This window comes from Babylonia areolata, chromosome 14 (genome assembly GCF_041734735.1).
Source record: "Babylonia areolata isolate BAREFJ2019XMU chromosome 14, ASM4173473v1, whole genome shotgun sequence".
In the NCBI taxonomy this organism is placed as follows: Eukaryota; Metazoa; Mollusca; class Gastropoda; order Neogastropoda; family Buccinidae; genus Babylonia; species Babylonia areolata.
The window spans coordinates 14,695,676-14,719,153 of NC_134889.1; the positions used below are offsets into that span (position 1 = coordinate 14,695,676).

Here is a 23,478-nt window from a genome sequence, read left to right on the forward strand (position 1 = left end):
GAACGAAGGTTAAAATTTGGGAAGAGGGAATGACATCGTTTTTCTTGTTCGCAATTAGGCCTACAAGAAAAGAAACACAAATTCTGGACAGGACACATACACTGACACGAACTACGCCATAGACGCGTTTACTGCATATGAATATTATAAAGTGGATACTGAATTAACTGGAAAGAACATACAAGAAAAACTGAATCGAATTTTTATTTCAGTTTCGGTCAGCCTGTTGTAGACTGGTTTGTGCAGATCTATATTATATGCTGAGGTGTGCTTGAGGCGATGTCCATGTCTCCAGTACCACCGAATTTAAAGTGTTAAATCTCTCTCTCTCTCTCTCTCTCTCTCTCTCTCTCTCTCTATATATATATATATATATATAAACATGATTCAAATTGTGTTATTAGGTGGATACTGAATTAACTGGAGTGAACATAAAAAAAAAGTACTGATGGTTTCTTTCAGTTTCGTTCAGTCTGCTGTATACTGGTTTGTGTAGATCTTTTTTCATGCTGGGGTGTGCCTGAGGCGATGTCAACGTCTCCTTTACCGCCGAATTAAAAGAATTTCTTAAAATGATACCAAAGATATGTCAAGAAAACATGATTTAAATGGTATTATTACCTCAGATACAATAATATATTCACTGCACTAAAAAACAAACCGAAAAAACAACAAAAACATCAACAAAAAAATCCACAGAAACATAGCTTTAAATATCAAATTTGGTCGATTGACGTTATACACGTAGTGTTGTCGATAAGACTGCCTGTTTCCAAACAGAACAACCTTGGTTCGATCACGTTGAAAAGGCCCCCCCGCCCCCTCTTTTTTTTTCCAAGCATAATTTATCAATATCTAACACTAGGCCCATTTCAACGATTAAAAAAAAAAACTCTTTATTTTTCTCATGATTTCTTTACTGGATCACAAGTGAGTCTTGAAGGCTTTGCCTCTCTTGTTGTTGATGTACTGTTACACTTTGATATTTACGGATCGTTGATTCCACCGTTCTAGTTTATCCTTTTCCTGTTTGTGTGGTATTTAGTATAAATAATATTTAAATGTTTCAACAGCTCCAGACATGAAACCCGAGTTTTCGTTTGACTGGCCCATGCTCACCCTTGTCGCACGTGAATCCGCTGGCAAGATCATACCTGTGTGATCGCGGGTTCGGTACAGGTGTTCAGTGCAGGTGTTCAGTACAGGTGTTCAGTACAGGTGTTCAGTACAGGTGTTATGTACAGGTGTTCAGTACAGGTGTTCAGTGCAGGTGTTCAGTACAGGTGTTCAGTACATGTATTTAGTGCAGGTGTTCAGTACAGGTGTTCAGTACAGGTGTTCAGTACAGGTGTTCTGTACATGTATTTAGTGCAGGTGTTCAGTACAGGTGTTCAGTACATGTATTTAGTGCAGGTGTTCAGTACAGGTGTTCAGTACAGGTGTTCAGTACAGGTGTTCAGTACATGTATTTAGTGCAGGTGTTCAGTACAGGTGTTCAGTACAGGTGTTCAGTACATGTATTTAGTGCAGGTGTTCAGTACAGGTGTTCAGTACAGGTGTTATGTACAGGTGTTCAGTACAGGTGTTTAGTGCTGGTGTTCAGTACAGGTGTTTAGTGCTGGTGTTCAGTACAGGTGTTCAGTACAGGTGTTTAGTGCAGGTGTTCAGTACAGGTGTTCAGTACAGGTGTTATGTACAGGTGTTCTGTGCAGGTGTTCAGTACAGGTGTTCAGTACAGGTGTTCAGTGCAGGTGTTCAGTACAGGTGTTCAGTACAGGTGTTCAGTACAGGTGTTATGTACAGGTGTTCAGTACAGGTGTTCAGTACAAGTGTTCTGTACAGGTGTTTAGTACAGGTGTTCAGTACAGGTGTTATGTACAGGTGTTCTGTACAGGTGTTTAGTGCAGGTGTTCAGTACAGGTGTTCAGTACAGGTGTTTAGTACAGGTGTTCAGTACAGGTGTTCAGTACAGGTGTTCAGTACAGGTGTTATGTACAGGTGTTCAGTACAGGTGTTCTGTACAGGTGTATGCGCAAAATTCAAAAGTTATTTAATAGTCAGCAGCCTGCAGCCCGATCTCCTGCTCTTTTTGGCCTTTCGCGATGATGGGGTGCCAGAGGACATTGAGCTGAAGGAGGGGGGTGTTGTTCGGCTGACGAAGTCAAAACCAAAGCTTGACAGTGTATCACCGGCGCAATACCTCTCAGCCAACAGCAGGATCATGGCCGAGCTCATCGAAACAGGGCGTCTGTCGGGCCAGGGCATCCTTGACTTCCTGGCTTACACGGGATGGCCACTCGCTATACGTGGTCATCGGTGCTGTCCTACGATCACCAGTACACAGCCAGCCAGGCAGCGTATGGCTTCACGTGGGGCTGTGACTCTCAGCACTTGGCAATGGTGGCGCTGACATGCAACAACGCCCGCAACTCGCAACATCGCCCCCGACACGCAACAACGCCCCCAACACGCAACAACGCCCCCAACACACAACAACGCCCCCAACACACAACAACGCCCCCAACACACAACAACGCCCCCAACACACAACAACGCCCCCAACACACAACAGCGCCCGCGACATGCAACAACGCCCCCAACACACAACAACGCCCCCAACACACAACAGCGCCCCCAACACACAACACACAACAACGCCCCCAACACACAACACACAACAACGCCCCCAACACACAACAACGCCCCCAACACACAACAACGCCCCCAACACACAACAGCGCCCCCAACACACAGCAACGCCCCTGTCACGCAACAACGCCCCCAACACACAACGACGCCCCCAACACACAACGACGCCCCCAACACACAACAGCGCCCCTGTCACGCAACAACGCCCCCAACACACAACAACGCCCCTGACATGCAACAACGCCCCCAACACACAACAGCGCCCCCAACACACAACAGCGCCCCCAACACACAACAGCGCCCCCAACACACAACAGCGCCCCCGACATGCAACAACGCCCCCGACATGCAACAACGCCCCCAACACACAACAGCGCCCGCGACATGCAACAACGCCCCCAACACACAACAACGCCCCCAACACACAACAGCGCCCCCAACACACAACACACAACAACGCCCCCAACACACAACAACGCCCCCAACACACAACACACAACAACGCCCCCAACACACAACAACGCCCCCAACACACAACAACGCCCCCAACACACAACACACAACAACGCCCCCAACACACAACAACGCCCCCAACACACAACAGCACCCCCGACATGCAACAACGCCCCCAACACACAACAACGCCCCCAACACACAACAACGCCCCCAACACACAACAACGCCCCTGTCACGCAACAACGCCCCCAAACCGTCCCACCCGCTCCTCGCCCAAACCGAGGGGTCCCAGCAGAAGTGAGGTGTGTGTCCTGTGGAACCGTGGGCACTGCGCTTTCGCCCCGCTCTGTGTGTTTCAAGCCAGACCACCCTGCTCCTGCACACCCATCAGCGGCGACGTCAACGATCCCAAATGGCAGCAGCTAGGACAGTGCTCAGCCAGCTTCAGGCGGTATGGTGCGCCACAATAATTTGTATTTGTATTTGTATTTCTTTTTATCACAACAGATTTCTCTGTGTGAAATTCGGGGCTGTTCTCTCCAGGGAGAGCGCGTCGCTACACTACAGCGCCACCCCCCCCACCCCCCCTCCTTTTTTTTTTTTTTTTTTTTCCTGCGTGCAGTTTTATTTGTTTTTCCTAGCGAAGTGGATTTTTCGACATAATTTTGCCAGGAACAACCCTTTTGTTGCCGTGGGTTCTTTTACGTGCGCTAAGTGCATGCTGCACACGGGACCTCGGTTTATCGTCTCATCCGGATGACTAGCGTCCAGACCACCACTCAAGGTCTTGTGGAGGGGGAGAAAATATCGGCGGTTGAGCCGTGATTTGAACCAGCGCGCTCAGATTCTCTCGCTTCCTAGGCGGACGCGTTACCTCTTGGCCATCACTCCAAATAATGTTGAATACTCCCTTTATTCCTCAAGATCCATTCACTTGTCGGTGGCAAGGCTGCAGTAAAAACATTTCTGGCATTTCTATTTGTCTAGATGTGTGAGAAACTGAACTAAAAAAATTATCCTGATCGGTATTTTCTTCTCAGAGGCATCCGAGAGGGATTTCGAATAACCGACATAATCACAAATCAGCTCTTGAACATTGTGATGCAGTATAAAGCACGGTAACTATATTGTTCCATCTGAGAAGCCTGTGATAGTCAGTCCCATTGCAGCCATTTCAAAAGACAGTGGTGGTGATAGTGTGCACACAATGCACGACGGAAGTCGCCCGTTCGGTAGTGCTGTGAATGATCATACCACGCTTCACCGTGAACATTTCCAAACCGTTGCAGACGCTCGTAGCATCACTATAAAGGGGTACTGGTGTGCAATACTTGATCTCAAGGCTGCCTATCGTTCAGTGCCTGTCCACTGTGATGACTATAAAGTGACCGGGTTAAAGTGGCAATTTAAAGGAGAAAAGCATCCAACTAACCTGTTTGACTCCAGGCTGCCGTTTGGCGCAACATTAGCGCCGAGTCATTTCATCGCCTCTCTCAGGCTGCAGGCAGTGTCTCAGAAGGCATGGCTTTGAAGGTGTAGTTGTGTACATTGACGATTTTTTTTTTAAATCGTAGCTAAGACATTAATTGATGAATGCAATGAAGCAATCCACTGCCCGATCAAACTTGTGAGGAGGCTGGGGTTTCATATCAGCTGGAGCAAAGTTGTATGCCCCACCCAGCGCATCACATTCTTGGGCATCGACATCAACACCCAGGACTGCACGCTTCTTCTCGGGCAGGAGGGTGCGGCAGTTCTCTCATCGCAGGCGCGCAAGCAAGCGGCAACTTCAGCGATTAGCAGGCTTCAGCGTGCCAGGGCGCCCGCGGAGGTAAATTTATCATGCGGTGCATTCTGGATGCTGTCCGGCCTTTGCAGCAACATCACAAAATCAAGCTTAGCTTAGAGTTCAAGATATATGTGCATTGGTGGCTTACTTTTATTAGATGGTTTAATGGCTCACTCAGTACGGCCAGTCCTCTCTTCTCCTCTACACAGACCCCTTGGATGTCCAGTGGGTGTCTGAATGACCCAACCTTTAGCTTCCGTCGTCAGAATTGTGGTATTTTATGTCAACATTCACGTCTTCAGTATAAGAGCCTTCCGCTTGCAATATTTTGATGGTGGTAATTGGGGTGAAACGCTGTTAACGTCGTCTCTTTCGCCGTTCGTATGGAAAGAGTTAATGGTGTGCTTTATTACAATTGTGGGCAAACTCACCACCTGCATGCAGACGCCTGCAACACTGCCAGTGGTGCCTTCTGGGCAGCCGACTGGTGCTACTTCGTGTTTAGAAAAGACATGCCGTCGGCCAAGAACATTCACATCAACTACACAGAGGTGTGAGGCGCGGTGCAGGGTGCACAGGGATGGGCTGGCTTCTGGAGCAACAGCACGGCCATCATCCATACAGACAGCACGGTGATCATCCATACAGACAGCACGGCCATCATCCATACAGACAGCACGGCCATCATCCATACAGACAGCGGTGACCAAAGCTATTCTCAACAGAGGCAGGAGCAAGCACACTGACGTCAGCAGTCTTCTCAGCAAAATGTTCTGGCTGTGTGTGAAGCATAACTTTACTGTCAGAGCCATTCATGTGCCAGGTCTTGTCAACACTATTCCTGATACTGTGTCTCGTTTACATGAGAGAGGAAAGTGTGAGCAGATAGCTACTCTGCTGGTGAACTGGTCGCGCTCTGCCTTTAGTGGGACACTGGATGTATCAGCCGGAGGTCACATGTCTTTACACTCGTTGATGTTTCTCTTGCAGGAAATGTGCAGTAATTCCAAGTACAGCTGGAAGAACTCGGGCATTTCAGGGGACTTACGTTCGCACAAAATACTCGTACACATCTGGCGGCATTCTTAGACTTTTGTAAGAAGATGGATATCATATCCCCCCCTGTATCTGTGACTGAGTGTGAGGTGGCGCTGTTCGCTACTTACCTGGTGCGTCGCCTCAAGTCTTCTTCAGTTAGGCAGTCCCTCAACATACATTTAGAGTGTGGTTTTGGCCATCCGTTCGAACAGTCATGGCTAGTTGAAACAGCACTGTGTGGTACTGGCAGAGAGAAAGGCTGTGACGTTGTGCGTAAAGCCCCCATTACTCCGAGCTTGTTGCTGGCCATTTGAGGCCAGCTTTACCTAGCATTGCCCGTGGACGCTCTTTTGTGCAGCATGTATGGTCATGTTTCATGGACTGTTGGGAAGATCTAACTTGTTTGACGATGAGAAAGGCCTTCAGGCCGGCAGACAGTTGACAAGGGACTGTTTTGTGGCAGAGCGGGACCAGAACTTCATTACTGTGCTTGTCAAGTGGTCTAAGAACAATCAGTTTAGATAAAAGGTTCACAAAATCAGTCTCCCTGTACTTGATACCCATTCCCTGTGCCCAGTGGTAGCAATTCATGGCGCCTTCAGTTTACAAGGTTCCAAACCCCCGATGCCCAAGCTTTCCCTCTGACAGCCACAGCCTTCACCCGGCGTCTCCGCATGCTCGTGGCAGGGCGTGTGGACATTTCAAGCCACAGTTCTAGACGTGGTGGTGCTACCTGGGCGTTGTCTTGCGGGGTGCCAGGGGAGGGGATCAAAGTGATGGGAGACTGGAAAAGTTCATCGTATTTAGCCCATGTGGATCAAATCCCGCAACTCACCCTGGACTATGATAGAATAAAAGTGTGCAAAAATCACCCACGTGTTAGACCTATACTTTCTTGGGGCGTTTGGGAGTGGCTGTTGTTGGTAAACTGACGTCCCCCCCACATGGGTGGAAGAAATTGTCTTGTGTTGGGTTTTAGTTAAATTTGGAATGAAATGATGTTTTCCTCACTGGCATTTTATGACGCCCAATCAGGAGCTGAGGTCTCATGTGTGTGTGCGCGTGTATGTGTGTGTGTGTGTGTGTGTGTGTGTGTGTGTGTGTGAGTGATTGTGCTGGTGAGTGACCAGTAGAGCTGCTGCTCAAGAAAGGAAGATTTAAATCCCACTTTAACCTCCATCCCTCCCCTGCACCACCTCCCACACACAAACGTGTACACATATGACACGTCTGATATAATCATGTCACTCAAAGTGAAAAGACGTTAGATTAAAGAAACACACACACACACACACACACACACACACACACACACACACACACACACCATTACACGGCATTACATAACATGAGATGAAATGACACAACACTGCATTGCACTACAACCATTCCCCCGCAATGCAGCCAGTTGCACAGTCACACAGCCAGAACACAGTATTGATCAGCGTCAGTTACAACAGGATAGTTCTGTGTTCTCACCATAACGGATGAGGGTGCTGATACCGCTGTGGATATCCTTTTAGGTGTGGCGCTACAGTATACGTTTATTTATTTATTTATTTATTATTATTATTATTATTATTATTATTATCATTTGCAATACATTTCAATGTCAACCAGGCCCGAGAAATACAGACACCAAAAGCGCAAGATAGAACTAGAATTGTTTTAGCAACACCATCAAAGACGTATCCGTGTACTGGATAGTGGCATTCAACTATGCGTTCTGTTCTCATTGCAAACTGAGCTGTGAGTAGGATCTGGGTAGCTGTGAGTAGGATTTGGCGAAGGGCTAAAAAAAACAAAACACATCGTGTTTGGAAAAAAATTAACATTCGACGTGAAATATCGACCTCCCCCAAAGCCCGCCTCCTTCTTGCGTTCTGATTGGATGACGCACCGCACCACGTGCACTTGAGGGGGCGTGAAGCTTCCCTCTGATTGGTCGAGCCCACGATGCCGGGTGGGGAAGGGAGGGGTCTGTGTGGGTAGGTGGAGGGGGATTGGGGGGGGGGGGGGGGGCTATAAAAGATGGTCACTGAGCTCTTCAGCTTTGCTTCAGTTGAATGCAACGTCGACCTCTGCTAAACAGACGCTGTCAAGGTTTGGAACCTGTTGGCTGAGATCACTTTGGCCAGAGTGGAAGCCCCGGCACTGTACGGAAATAACCAAGGTCAGACTCGAACCCTGAGACCCGTCCCTGCTACTGCGCGCCATGCGGTTGTCTGTCTCGCTGCTGGCGGGGGCCCTGTGCCTTTTTGGTGAGGAAAGGAGAGAGAGAGAGAGAGAGAGAGAGAGAGAGTTGATCGGACTGTTTTATTCACGTTAATGCCTCAGCCCCAGGTGAAGGGGTTCACATGAACATGACGCGTCTCAACGGAACTACATATAATCAAGGAAGCATGAAGTCGAGGCAGCAAAACAAAGTTCACGAAGTGGCGATTCCTCTTAATTTGATGCCTCTTGGTGCAAAAACAAGGAAGAAATATGTTCGTCGTTAGCATTGCTTGACAACATTAACTGACGTGTTTAAGTAGAGAGGGATGTTTGTAGTAGTTAGGTTTTATGAACATCTTGACGTATATTTCTTAGTTCTGGGCAACAAAGAGCAAAACATACCCCTTTTTCTCGGGTTTCACAACACAAAAGACAGATTGAATCATTGGCACTAAACGTTGCGTAACTAGAACGATGCGATGTCAGTTCTGATATCCCTAATCTTAATGTCGTCGTTGTTAATTTCAAATGCCTGCCTTCATCTGGAAGCAGATAAGTTTTTAAATCAGGGTACACTACATAAAGTTCTATACATACCAAGTTATTGATATCCTGTATGCGATTATACCACGTTTTCCATCTGCAATCAATTAGCCCATGTCAGAAAACATAATAAAATCATAGTATAACATTTCAGGCACCCTGTTCCATCTACACAATGCTTCGTTACCAAAATTGTCCTTCCTTTACTATACGAATCCTACGTTTTATACGCATTATTCTGTATTCTGTTCCCTTCCATTTACAGAAGGTTAAGCCAGTGGCAAATACAGTTCACAGAAGAGTTTATAGATATTGGAATGTTTTTATATTCCGATTGTTTTCTTTGTGTTAACTTTATGTATCAAAATTTCGAAATATAACACTGTGTGAAGCGGAAAATATAATGTGAATTATGCTACTCTCTCCTTACGTTTAATGTAAACGGATAATTTCCCAAGCGTCACCGTTTCCGTCTGATTTCAAGAAGATCCACCAGCAAAAGCTGGCCGCTTATGTGAAAAGAACATAGCGTGCGTTCTTTTTGGATTTGTCAACCACAACATTCTCTTCCGATGTCTGCCATGGCGACTGGAGCCAGAAAACAGTAACGCTGGGATCGTGGTTCAGAAACACTATGCTTTGCCCACACATTTGTTTGTTTTGTTTTAAATCCATACAAAGGCACATGGACAATGAATCTCGTTACGAAGGTCTTTTTAACACATTCTTGCATGAAACCTTTCTCACATTGATGGGGGCCAAATTCATCTGCGTTCCCAACCACCTACTGTTTCGATTATAAAAAAAAAGGAGAAGAAAATGCCCCCCCCCCCCCCCCCCCCGTCGTTCCCTGCCCACCATCCTACCCCGCCTCCCCCCCCCTCCCCTCCTCACACACATGCCTCAAAGCTTTCCCAGTCAAGCCCTCCACCTTCCAAGGTCCTAGGACCTGAATAACACACACACACACACACACACACACACACACACACACATCAATATATATATATATACCTACCTACATACAAGAAGATCATACTCTCTTGGTGTCTTGGGCTCCGCTCCTTGTAGAAAGAACTGAGGTAGATACCGAGACCGGTAAAATATAAGAATGTGAACAACAGTAGTCTTGGCATGTCTTTAAAACTTGTAATTAAAATGCAGCAATTTTTCGCTGTTTTACAGCTTCTTCAGGCAAGGGGACCTTCCGCTGCTATACATCGAACATTTGCTGCGTTTTAAATACCAGTTTTAAAGACATGCCAAGGCTAATATATATATATATATATATATATATATATATATATATATATATATATATATATATATATATAAACAACAACACAAAAAAAACAAAACAAAAAAACCCCTAAAACCACCACCACCAACAAAAATCTCTTGTGTCACTTCTCACGGAACAAGCTGAATATTGCTAACATTTTTTTTTCCTGTTTCAGTGAGCTCGAGAGCAAGTGGTGAGTCCCGGCTTTCTGCTCTCTCTCTCTCTCTCTCTCTCTCTCTCTCTATATATATATATATATATGTATATATACATATATCCAGTTCATTATGCCACCACCAGCCTTCCAACCCTCCTCCTCCCCCTAGCACCTTTCCCCGACACCACCCCGCAAAGTGGATGAATGTCAACAACAACAACGACAACACACACACACAGGTGGGAAACTGAAAGTATTCATGTCGCAGCATTGCTCGAACGCGCGCCACACACACACACACACAGGGATGGAGAACTGAAAGTATTCATGCGCAGCGCTACATTTTCAGTCACTGAGAATATTCCAATCTACGTTACTTCAAATGACTATCGATCTTCTCTGCAGTAACCCACTGCTGCGTACGTGAAGCCTGTCAGTCAGCATTGTAACGAAATGGACCGTCGCTGAATTCTGCACTCAACACAGTCCTCCTTTCGATGGGATTACGGTTGTTGTTTTTTTAACCACTTAAGTTCGACACGTCATAGATAGGCGTATCAGTGGTATGGTAATTTCGACTTGTACCATGTGATGCCGTTCTGCAAGAACGATTGTGATTGGTTATTTCTACGTGACCCTGAAAAGACCTGCGTTCATCAACGATCGATTTTTTCTTGTTTTTTCATGTATGGTTGTTAGTTTTGTTGGTTTTTTTTTAGCTCACGATTATATGTATCATGATCAGAAAGAAGTCAGTCAAAATTTTATTCCATAATGGAACGTTGAGTAAGCAGCAACTGCTTATTGTTTTTGTGTCAAGCCATCTGAAAAAGGTATTAACTCACTCAGTACGGCTAGTCTTCTCTTCTCCTCTACACAGACCCCTCGGATGTCCAGTGGGTGTCTGAATGACCCAAACTTTAGCTTCCGTCGTCAGAATTGTGGTATTCTTTGTCAACATTCACGTCTTCAGTATAAGAGCCTTCCGCTTGCAATATTTTGATGATGGTAATTGGGGTGAAAAGCTGTCAACGTCGTCTCTTTCGCCGTTCGTATGGAGAGAGTTAAAAAATGGAACAGAATCTGACAGAAAACAACGAAATCTGTACGCATACAACTAACAAATACATACCTGCATTTATCTCTCACGCAAAGAATGCAAACACACATGCTCGTGCATGATCACTTCACCCCTGTTCGTTTTACAGACACAGGTTTCCCCGTATAGCACAAGTACACTGCCAACACAAGCATGTACAAAACATTGCACAAATAACGAATGACGCTACAGGCTAACAGATATGGGCTAGCAAACCACCGAGGCAACCATGCGTTTGTTCTGTATTGTCCGTGTGTTCTGTGTGGCTTATTCAGGATTAAAGAGGCTATGCCAGTCTTGAGTAAAAGCTATGTTATTTGCACATTTCTTCTGTCATTGCTGCTGTGTGCACATGTCAAATGATCGGTATAAAGACAAACCCGGAGCTTCCGTTTTTTGTTGTTGTTTGTTTGTTTTTTTTTTAGAGGAAGTGTCTGGGTTTGTTCAATGTACTTTTTATTTACCTGTGTGCTAGCTGAATCGGTAGCATAAGCAGCATTGACTTGAAGTTGTGTACCTTGTGAATGGAGAGAGTTACCGCTCTGTACTGCTTGTTAAAGCGTTGGACTTTCAATCTGAGAATCCCGGGCATGGCGACTGCTGGTTAAGGATGCAGATATTTTTTCCGATCTCCCAGTTGTGCAGACCACCTTCTTCTCCTTCTTCGTTCGTGGGCTTCAACTCCCACGTTCACTCGTATGTACACGAGTGGGCTTTTACGTGTATGACCGTTTTCATCCCGCCATGTAAGCAGCCATACTCCGTTTTCGGGGGTGTGCATGTTGAATATGTTTTTGTTTCCATAACCCACCGAACGCTGACATAGATTGCAGGATCTTTAACGTGCGTATTGGATCTTCTGCTTGCGTGTACACATGAAGCGGGTTCAGGCACTAGCAGGTCTGCACATATGTTGACCTGGGGGATCGGAAAAAATCTCCACCCTTTACCCACCAGGCACCGTTACCGAGATTCGAACCCGGGACCCTCAGATTGAAAGTCCAACACTTTAACCACTCGGCTATTGCGCCCGTTGTTGTGCAGACCTGACAATCGTGTCAAAAGCTGCGCTCAAGTCCATGTGGAGTCAGTAGAGATGCATTACCACGAGCAAGAGCGAGTAGAGCGCCATTTGTGACCTGAACCAGTGGCTTTTCAGAGTGGTTTGGACACAGCGAGGAATGTGAGTTTAGGTATTCAAAAAGCTGGTTGAGAAAACAACCTTTTGGATTATTTTAGACCAGGACAGGTTAAAAAGCTGGTTGAGAAAACAACCTTTTGGATTATTTTAGACCAGGACAGGTTAGACCAGGGTGGTAGTTCTTCAAATTGTTTTGGACAAGGGAGGGCTTTTATTATTTTATTTTTCATTGCATTATTTTGACCGTTGCAGTATTAAAACTGGAAGGGAAACGGCCAGACATCAGACTTTCATTAACAATGTGAGTAAGGGTGGACAGTAGATCATCAACACACTCAATCACCAATGAAGTGAGTATCGTGTCAAGGGAGCAACTGGCAGGCTTCGACTTTGAAATAATCTAAGTTCACACTGACAAACAGGACAGAACTGTATGCAAGAGCATACAATTAGGATAAAATCAACAACAGACACGAATGCAAGAACACAGGCAGATAATGAAACACTGCAGACATGGCAAAATGACGGTGAACACGGTTTAGCCAAGTCATGCCTGATGATGACAGTGACTGTTTCCCTTAAAGATGGATAACTAGATAAACAAACAAAAGAAATAATTAAACAACCAACTAATCAATATTTGAGAAATATATATATATATATATATATATATATATATATATATATATATAATATAAACTGTTCACCCATAATTTGTGAATTCACGTGTCTCCTTCACCTGCTTATTAACCCTCCCCCTCCCCCCCGGTCCCTCCACAGGTGGGCCGGTTACGACTAATCCACTACCTCCCCCCTCCCCCCGTCCCTCCACAGGTGGGCCGGTTACGACTAATCCACTACCTCCCCCCTCCCCCCGTCCCTCCACAGGTGGGCCGGTTACGACTAATCCACTACCTCCCCCCTCCCCCCGTCCCTCCACAGGTGGGTCGGTTACGACTAATCCACTACCTCCCTCCTCCCCCTCCCCCCGTCCCTCCACAGGTGGGTCGGTTACGACTAATCCACTACCTCCCTCCTCCCCCTCCCCCGGTCCCTCCACAGGTGGGTCGGTTACGACTAATCCACTACCTCCCTCCTCCCCCTCCCCCGGTCCCTCCACAGGTGGGTCGGTTACGACTAATCCACTACCTCCCTCCTCCCCCTCCCCCGGTCCCTCCACAGGTGGGTCGGTTACGACTAATCCACTACCTCCCTCCTCCCCCTCCCCCGGTCCCTCCACAGGTGGGTCGGTTACGACTAATCCACTACCTCCCTCCTCCCCCTCCCCCCGTCCCTCCACAGGTGGGTCGGTTACGACTAATCCACTACCTCCCTCCTCCCCCTCCCCCGGTCCCTCCACAGGTGGGTCGGTTACGACTAATCCACTACCTCCCTCCTCCCCCTCCCCCCGTCCCTCCACAGGTGGGTCGGTTACGACTAATCCACTACCTCCCTCCTCCCCCTCCCCCCGTCCCTCCACAGGTGGGTCGGTTACGACTAATCCACTACCTCCCCCCTCCCCCCGTCCCTCCACAGGTGGGTCGGTTACGACTAATCCACTACCTCCCCCCTCCCCCTCCCCCCGTCCCTCCACAGGTGGGTCGGTTACGACTAATCCACTACCTCCCCCCTCCCCCCGTCCCTCCACAGGTGGGTCGGTTACGACTAATCCACTACCTCCCCCCTCCCCCCGTTCCTCCACAGGTGGGTCGGTTACGACTAATCCACTACCTCCCCCCTCCCCCCGTCCCTCCACAGGTGGGCCGGTTACGACTAATCCACTACCTCCCCCCTCCCTCTCCCCTAGTCCCTCCACAGGTGGGCCGGTTACGACTAATCCACTACCTCCCCCCTCCCCGCGTCCCACCACAGGTGGGCCGGTTACGACTAATCCACTACCTCCCCCCTCCCCCCGTCCCTCCACAGGTGGGCCGGTTACGACTAATCCACTACCTCCACCATCCCCCCGTCCCTCCACAGGTGGGCCGGTTACGACTAATCCACTACCTCCCCCCTCCCCCCGTCCCTCCACAGGTGGGTCGGTTACGACTAATCCACTACCTCCCCCCTCCCCCCGTCCCTCCACAGGTGGGCCGGTTACGACTAATCCACTACCTCCCCCCTCCCCGCGTCCCTCCACAGGTGGGCCGGTTACGACTAATCCACTACCTCCCCCATCCCCCCGTCCCTCCACAGGTGGGCCGGTTACGACTAATCCACTACCTCCCCCCTCCCCCCGTCCCTCCACAGGTGGGCCGCCAGTTACGACTAATCCACTACCTCCCCCCTCCCCCAGTCCCTCCACAGGTGGGCCGGTTACGACTAATCCACTACCTCCCTCCTCCCCCTCCCCTAGTCCCTCCACAGGTGGGCTGGTGACGGCACCTCCACTACCTTCCCCTTCCCCCTCCTCCTCCCCCAGTCCCTCTACAGGTGGGCCGGTCCCTGGTGGCTGTAAGGACGTCGGGGACTGCGGGCAGCGTCGCGAGGTGTGCGGGCAAGTGGGCACAGAGCAGCCCAGGACGTTCCCCAGCCAGTGTCACCTGGAAACCACGGCGTGCCACAGGGGTCTGCCCGCCCTCCTGCTGTATCACTCGCCCTGCGATCCTGTGGGTGTGTGGTGAGGGGGGGGGGGGGTGGGGGGGGGGGAGAGGTGTGTGTGTGTTTTGGGAGGGGGTGGGGGTGGAGGGGATTGTGGGTGGGAGTTGTGTGTGTGTGTGTGTGGAGGGTGGGGGTGTCGGTGTGTGTGTGTGTGTGTGGGGGTTGTTGTGGGTGTGTTGTATGGTGTGCGTATGTGGAGGAAGGGGCGGGGGATTGGGGGGCGGGGGGGGGGGGGGTATGTGGTGTGTGTGTGTGTGTGTGTGTGGGGGGGGGGGGGTGTCGGAGGGGGCGCGTGGGGAGGTGTTGTGTGTGTGTGTGGTGTGTATGTGGAGGGGGGTGTCGGAGGGGGAGTGTGGAGGGGTTGTTATGGGTGTATTGTGTGTGTGTGTGTGTGTGTGTGTGTGTGGGGGGGAGGGGGGTGGTGGTGGTGGATGTGGGGTTGTTGTTCTTCTTGTGTGTGGGTGGGAGTGTGGTAGGTGGGGGGATGTGTGTGGTTTGTTGTGGGTGTGTAAGGGTGGGGTGTGTGTGGAGGGGAGTGAGTGGGGGTGGGGGAGTGGCAGTTGTTCTTGGTGTGTGTGTGTGTGTGTGTGTGTGTGTGTGTAGGTTGGTGGGGGTGGATGTAAGTTTGTGTGTGGGGTTGTTGTGGGTGTGTGTGTGTGTGTGTCTGGTTGGGGTGTGGGTGCAGGTGTGAGTGGCGTGTGGATGTGGTGGTAGTAGGTGTGTGGGTGTGTGGCAGATGGAGGTGGGTTGTGGTGTGGGTGTGGTGTGTGTGTAAGGGGAGGGGGTCGTGGGCGGGGGTGTGTGTCTGAGTGTGGGGTGTGAGTGCGGGTGGGGTGTGGTTGTGGGCGTCAGTATGTGTGTATGTTTTATAAGGTTTATGGACAAGGAATTTAATTTGGGAATACATTGGTCAATTGCGCTACATGGTTTTTGTTAATCAAAATTAAATTCAATAGTTACTGTCTACAAGTTAAGACAGGGCGGTTAAATAGAATTCCAAGAGAATACCGCATTAGTTGAAAAGAAAAAAGTCACATGAGTATTATTGGTCTAATTTGCACTTTGTATAGTGTGTCCATATTTTTTTTATATTCGTAACAGATTGTTGTCTGATAAACAGACCGTGTGTATGTCCAAGGTCTGTATCTTCATTTTGAAAATCAATTTCGGCAAGTAAATGGCTTCTCTTTAGCCTTAACTGAATTCATTAAGACTTGCAAAAGATGCACAGGTGTTCTTCCATGCAGAACAAGGAATGTTTTACACCTTGTTTTACCATCCTTGATGCCAACGTTGTAAGAAAACCCAAGCTGCGTTCTTGACACTGGCAGAGACCACAGCCACGACCAACTTGACCTTATTTAATTAAGGGCGAAATGTCGATAGGTCATTAAACTCACATATATTAGGCGAGGGGAGGTCAGTTTGCAACTCTCGACAATGGTACACATTTCTTCTGTCCTTGCTGCTTTGTGCACATGTCAAATGATCGGTATAATGACAGGCCCGGCGTTTCCTGTTTCGAGGAAGTGTCTGGGTTTGTTCAACGTACCTTTCATTTTCCTGTGTGCTTGCTGAATCGGTAGCGAAAGCAGCACTGACTTGAAGTTGTGGACCTTGTGAATGGAGGGAGTTACCACTCTTTACTATTTGTTAATCTCGACAATGGTGTTTTATAAAAATTCTCCAATTGGGGTCCAAAGTCATTCATTTATTTATTTATGTTATAATTAAATCTTGAAATATTGTGAATTCCAGACAAGAGCGGCATGAGACCCTGTGAAGACCGCGTGTTGAAGTTGCAGTCTCTGTACGTGAAACCCGGACGTCCCAACTGCACGGCAATAGCAGCTGTCGGCAGGTGCTCGGACCACCGCCCGTGCAAGGACGGTGACGCCGACTTGTGCTGTGAGCCTGTGTTCACTGAGGTCGTCTCCATCCGCTATGACTGTGGTCACGGAGAGTTTGAGTACGGCCTGGTGAGTGAGTTCTGACGGGTCCTCCCTTTTGTGTGGATATGGCAAATTGACGTGTTCACAACCCCCGAAAGCGGAGTATGGCTGCCTACATGGCGGGTTAAAAACGGTCATACACGTAAAAGCCCACTCGAGTATATACGAGTGAACGTGGGAGTTGCAGCCCACGAACGCAGAAGAAGAAGAAGACGTGTGTACAAAACTGGTGATTGTGTAACAGGAGAGGGAATTCGGTACACACATCCCCGTGCTTCGGTGAAGTTGGAAAGAAACAAGTGATGTTTGTCTTTTAATTTTTGAATTTCTTTTTTTTTTCTTTTTCGTTGGTTGTATCCTTCTGTTTGGTCAGTGAGGCTCTAAGTAATAAGCACCATGATTTGATTTGATTTGATTTGGTTTGTAAATGTATAAGTTTTTTTTTTAAAGTTAAGATGATAAAGTCCTTTTGTTGGCAAACGCGAGAAATAATTAGCCTTTGTATATGAGACAGTTTCTGGTAGCGCGGTGGGAAATTTTCTGGTTTGGAAACCCGTGGAGACACGATTGATAAGTGTTTGGTTTATTTAACCTTAAAAAAAAGAAAAAAAAAGAAAAACAAGAAAAACGGGAGAAGGCTCTCTGATATTTTCAGTTCAGTTCAGTTCATTTACTCAAGGAGGCGTCACTGTTCGGACAAATCCATGCATGATACACCACATTTGCTAAGTGGATGCCTGACCAGCAGCGTAACCCAGCGCGCTTTGTCAGGCCTTAGAATTAAATAGGTGAATAGATACATAAGTAGATGAATTAACAAAATGATTAATAATAATAAAAATAATAATGATAATGATAATAATAATAATAATATATCAAAAGTAGTAGTGATAGTAATAATAGTAATGATAATAATAATAGTAATAGAGATGATGACGATAGTGATGATAATGATGAATCAGTGCTTGCATGCAAACATTCTCTAATCAAACCAGTGTAGAACTCTCAAGCGCCACTCCCATTGTACTTTGTGTGTGTGTGTGTGTGTGTGTGTGTGTTTATCCGTATATGTAAAGGGCTTGGAGCTCCTTTTGAGAGAATAGGCGCATTCTAACAAGAATTCTTCTTTTTCTCCTTCTTCTATTTCTTGTTGTTTTTATTTATTATTATTATTATTATTATTATTATCATTATCATTATCATCATCATCATAAGACATTATCGTTCTTCTTTTTATTCTTCTTCCACTTCTTGTTATTAAACAGTCCGTCTGTGTAATGTGTGCAGGTGAAGAGTCACCTAACCTGCAAGTGCGTGTAGACAGTTGAGACCCGGCACGGTATACCATAAACCTTCAATATGGATACGTGACCCGTGACCTGTGATCTGTGACCTATGACCCGACCAAGCTCTCTTGTGGACCGTTCATCTTGAAACAGCAAGGTGTCCACAATGAAAAGCGGATTATGTCAGCTTTCGTTTGTGAAAGACATTCATCTGCAAAATAAATAGTGATACATATCACACAGTTCTCTCTCTCTCAGTGTCTGTGTGTGTGTGTGTGTGTGTGTGTGTAGTCTTCAGTTTAACGTCTTCCACTTTAAGTGATATTAGACGAAGTGTGTGTGTGTGTGTGTGTGTGTGTGTGTGTGTATTCGTGCGTGCGCGCGCGAGCGTGTGTTTCTCTATGCGTGCATTTGCGTCAATCATACAGGAGCTGGCATTCACAACCTTTAGCCCTTCTCACCATCCGTCTGTGTTGGCAGACAACAATTCTCTCCAACCTGTGAGTGGGGTTTTTACAACCGTCTGTGTTGGTAGACAACAATTCTCTCCAACCTGTGAGTGGGGTTTATACAACCGTCTGTGTTGGTAGACAACAATTCTCTCCAACCTGTGAGTGGGGTTTTTACAACCGTCTGTGTTGGTAGACAACAATTCTCTCCAACCTGTGAGTGGGGTTTTTACAACCGTCTGTGTTGGTAGACAACAACTCTCTCCAACCTGTGAGTGGGGTTTTTACAACCGTCTGTGTTGGTAGACAACAATTCTCTCCAACCTGTGAGTGGGGTTTTTACAACCGTCTGTGTTGGTAGACAACAATTCTCTCCAACCTGTGAGTGGGGTTTTTACAACCGTCTGTGACCGCTTTTGTCCCTCTCATTCAGCCTGGCAGCCACATTCTGTTTCCTGGGGTAACTGTGTTTTGCCCGTATCACGAATGTATGGGGTAAGCTCCGTACTGTTGGTTTACTTTCAGAAACAGGCGTTAAATTCCTGTCATGGTACGCTTAGATTTGACATAAGCTTACAGTAAAGTCAACAGCAAAGTGAGAGGTGTATGATTTATTTGTTTCTCCCTAATTGCAATTAGAACTCATTTCCAGCTTAGTCTGTTGTAAAGGACGAGGACTCTCAAACTGGGAGGCAAGGTTGCACTGAATCTTAAGGCTGCAGCCTTGTGGGATAGTTGGCCTTTGGGGACCATCCCCAACGTCGACTGTCCTAAAGCCCTCTTGGCCGAGAGAGTGGGGATGTAACTTGGGCAAGACTCACTCTATCTCCCCACGATGATCAAAGTCTAGCCCTGGAAGTCGTGGGAAGCACTTTCCTCCTCTGCTGTTTTGATGGTCAAAAGTCGGACAATACAATAAAATACAACACAACACAATACAATGCAATGCAATACAATGCAATACAGTACAGTACAGTACAACACAATACGATACAACACAATACGATACAACACAATACAATACAACTCAATGCAATGCAATACAGTGCAATACAACAGTGCAATGCAATACAACGTAATACAACACAGTACAAAGTAATACAACACAATACAAAACAATACAATATAAGACAATACAATACAACGCAATACAATGCAATACAATGCAATACAGTGCAATACAGTGCAATACAACAGTGCAATGCAATACAACGTAATACAACACAGTACAAAGTAATACAACACAATACAAAACAATACAATATAAGACAATACAATACAACGCAATACAATGCAATGCAATACAGTACAATACAACACAACACAGTACAACACAATACAGTACAGTACAACACAACACAATACAATGCAACACAATATAATACAACACAACACAACACAATACAATACAATGCAACACAACACAATACAACACAACACAACACAACACAACACAATACAATACAATACCATAGCGGCTAGATCAGATACATTCCCGGACCCCTTTACAGAGGCAGTACGTGTATGACAAAGTTGGTAATAATGCTCCGTGCTCATGTCTGTCTGTCTGTCTGTCTATCTGTCTGTCTGTCTGTCTTTCTGTCTATCTCTCTCTCTGTATGTCTTTCTGTCTGTCTGTCCATCTATCTATCTATCTGTCTGTCTGTCTATCTCTGTCTGTCTGTCTGTGTCTGTCTGTCTATCACTGTCTGTCTATCTCTGTCTTTCTGTCTGTCTATGTCTGTCTGTCTTTCTGTCTGTCTGTCTATCTCTGTCTGTCTGTCTGTCTGTCTGTCTGTGTCTGTCTATCACTGTCTGTCTATCTCTGTCTTTCTGTCTGTCTATGTCTGTCTGTCTTTCTGTCTGTCTATCTATCTCTCTGTCTGTCTGTCAGTCTATGTCTATCTCTCTATCAGTCTGTTTCTGTAAACTCCTGCTCCTCCGTTGCTTACTGCTCCCCCGTCAGTAAAGACATGTGTCCACTCGCTGGGATGGTAATGTTCATCAGTCATCTGTTGTACCACAGCCTTCATGACATATGGAGCTTGGCTTTCCTTCCTTTCTATTCCTGGGACGTTTGTGATGATCGAGACTCCTTCCAGGGGGATGCCTGGCTCCTCAAATTCCACTTCTTCCTGGGCTGTAGGTAGCAAGTCTGTATTTTTCTGACGGAGGGATTTTGAGAAGTGGTTAAAACTCGGTCTTTTAATCCTGTTTTTGGTGGGGTTCTTGATGCTGAAATGCACAAGGTAGTGTGGCATGCGTAGCAGCTTCTCACTGTGAATGTAAACCATCTCTTCCCGTCGTTCTTCCAAGGGCTGGAGGTTTGTGTAGTTCTCCATTGCCTGGATCGGGGCTGTCTTCATTCCTCCAGTGATCAGCCATAGGCCCGCATTCTGCACTTTGTCCAGGTGGCTGGTGTTTGTTCTGGATGCTGTGCACCAAGCAGAGCTGCTGTATTCCACTGTGGGTCTGACTGTGCCCACATAAACTTTCTTCAGGATGTTACTGTTGGCACCCCATGATGTTCCAGCTATTTCTTCATGACAGTAAGTTTCATTGTAGCTTCCTTCTCTGTTTCTTTGAGGTGGGGATTCCATGTTAGTCTTTTGTCCAGTTTCACTCCAGTGTAGGCGGGAGTGTCATCCTGTTTCAGTACTCTTCCATTCAGGTGAAGCTTTGCTGTATCTGGTTGTGGCGATAGCGAGAAGACTGCTGTCACTGTTTTGGTTGTGTTGATTTCAACACCCCAGTCAGACGCCCATTGTCCTAGATGGTCCAGAGCTGCCTGCATCCTGTGGCTTGCGGTGCTCAGACATTCTGCAGCATTCCAAGCAGCAAAATCATCAGCATAGAGGGCTCTGGAGACATGTTTGGTTAGCTTCTCTGCGAGATCGTCAATGAAGATGATGAAGAGTGTTGGGGAAATGACTCCGCCTTGAGGCACACCTTTCTGGAGAGTGATGCGTTGTCTTGTTTTGCCGTCCAGTTTCACTCTTGCTGTGCGGTACTGCAGGATGTCGTGTATCCAGCTGTACATTTTCCCTTCCACTTTCTTGTTCAACAACTTCAGGAACAGTCCTTCTCTCCAGATCTTGTCAAAAGCTTTGGCCAAATTGACAAAGGTGGCCAGTATCTTCTTCTTCTCTTGGAAGGCGTTTTCAATTTCCTGAGCAAGGTACACCAGTTGATCTTCTGTGCTTCTGTTCTTTCTGTAAGCTGACTGGGTATTGCTGAGGAGATGGCTCTTTTCCAGGTGTTTCAGCAGCCTTGTGTTTACCATTCTTTCCATCACCGTGCCCAGGCAGCTGAGCAGGCTAATTGGCCAGTAGCTAGATTTCTTTGTCTGGTCTTTCTGTTTCTTTCAGATGGGGATGATGGCGGCTTCTCTCCATCGGTCTGGAAGTTTCCCCGTGTTCCATGATTGATTTATGATCTGAAGGAGTTTTTCTCTAGCTGTATGCCCCAGGTGTTTGATCACATCGTTGATAATTCCATCTTTTCCAGAAGCCTTCATGCGCTTGAGTTTTATGATGGCTGCATTTAGTTCTGTGGTCGTGAGGGCTGATGTCATGGGCTCTGCAGGAGTTTGGTGTTTCAATTTCTCCTTGATCTTTGTGTGGACTTCCTGAAGTTTGGCGTTGGAGACAGTGGTCTTGCTTTGTTCTTTGTAAAAATCTGCCAAAATATTTGCTGCTTTCTTTCCACTGAAGTGCTGGCCTTCTTCTTCCAGTACAGTTTGGCTTTATGTGGGGATTGTGTCATCATTTAGGACTTTGGTGAGGGTCCAAAGTTTGCTAGTGTCTTTATCCAAAGCTGCTGGTCTTTTCGTTCCAACTTTTCTGTATCTCCTCCGTTTTTGTGTTGTTGAAGGTATTCTTGACTGTGTTGTGTTTTTGGATGTTCTCTCGTGTGGGGTTCTTTTCCATTGTGTCCCTTGCTGCATTCAGATCTGAGTGGAGCTGCTGAAAAGTGTTATCCCAGTAGGGTCTGTACTGATTTCTTTGCAGCCTGTAACATGGCTTCAGTGAAGTGTTGGACATTCTTGTTGAGATGATTTTTTCACTGTTTTGGCAATGGTTGTCTATTTTCTCTTCAAATAAGGTCATTATTGATATGTTTCTCCAGATTGTACCCTCTCTGACCCCACACACCCGACCCCCGACCGCACCAGACCCTGCCCCCCCTTCCCCCTCTTCCCATGTGTTTGTATAATGCCCTGAGGCCAGTGTACAATAAACCATGTGTCTTGTCTTGTCTCTCTTTGCCCCTAACTTGCTCTCTTCCTATTGCTCTCGCGTTCTTTCATTCTATCTTGTCTAAAAGAAAAAAAGGAAAGAAAAAGTGTTTATGTTTGAATCCTAGTTTATTCCTTTTTCTGGTTCTTTTTTTCTCCACGTAAATTATTCTTATTTCCATTACAATCTGCGCGCAACAGTGCAGCAACAAGGTCAGCTGTCAAGTGTCTCAGCAGTGGAGCAGGAACGTCACGTGAAGGACTTTGTGCTGCTTGTCCTAGTTCTGTGGCACCGTCGCTTCTTGAGAGAGACAGAGAGAAATGGGGAGAGAGAGAGAGAGAGGAGAGAGAGAGAGAGAGAGAGAGAGAGAGCGAGACAGAGAGAGGGAGAGAGAGCGAGGGAGAGAGAGACAGAGAGAGAGTGAGAGAGAGAGAGAGAGAGAGAGAGAGAGAGAGAGAGAGAGAGAGAGAGAGGGGGAAACAGAGAGAGAGAGACAGAGAGAGAGAGACAGACAGACAGACAGACAGAGGCTGGGAAGGGGTGACGATTGGAAGGAGGGTGGGTGAGCTGGGTGGAACTAT

General features: G+C 46.9%; 1 pseudogene; it reads left to right on the plus strand.

The window, feature by feature from the left end:
- The first annotated feature begins 2,289 nt into the window (after positions 1-2,289).
- LOC143289616 (uncharacterized) lies at positions 2,290-18,327 on the plus strand (annotated as a pseudogene).
- The last annotated feature ends 5,151 nt before the right edge of the window (positions 18,328-23,478 follow it).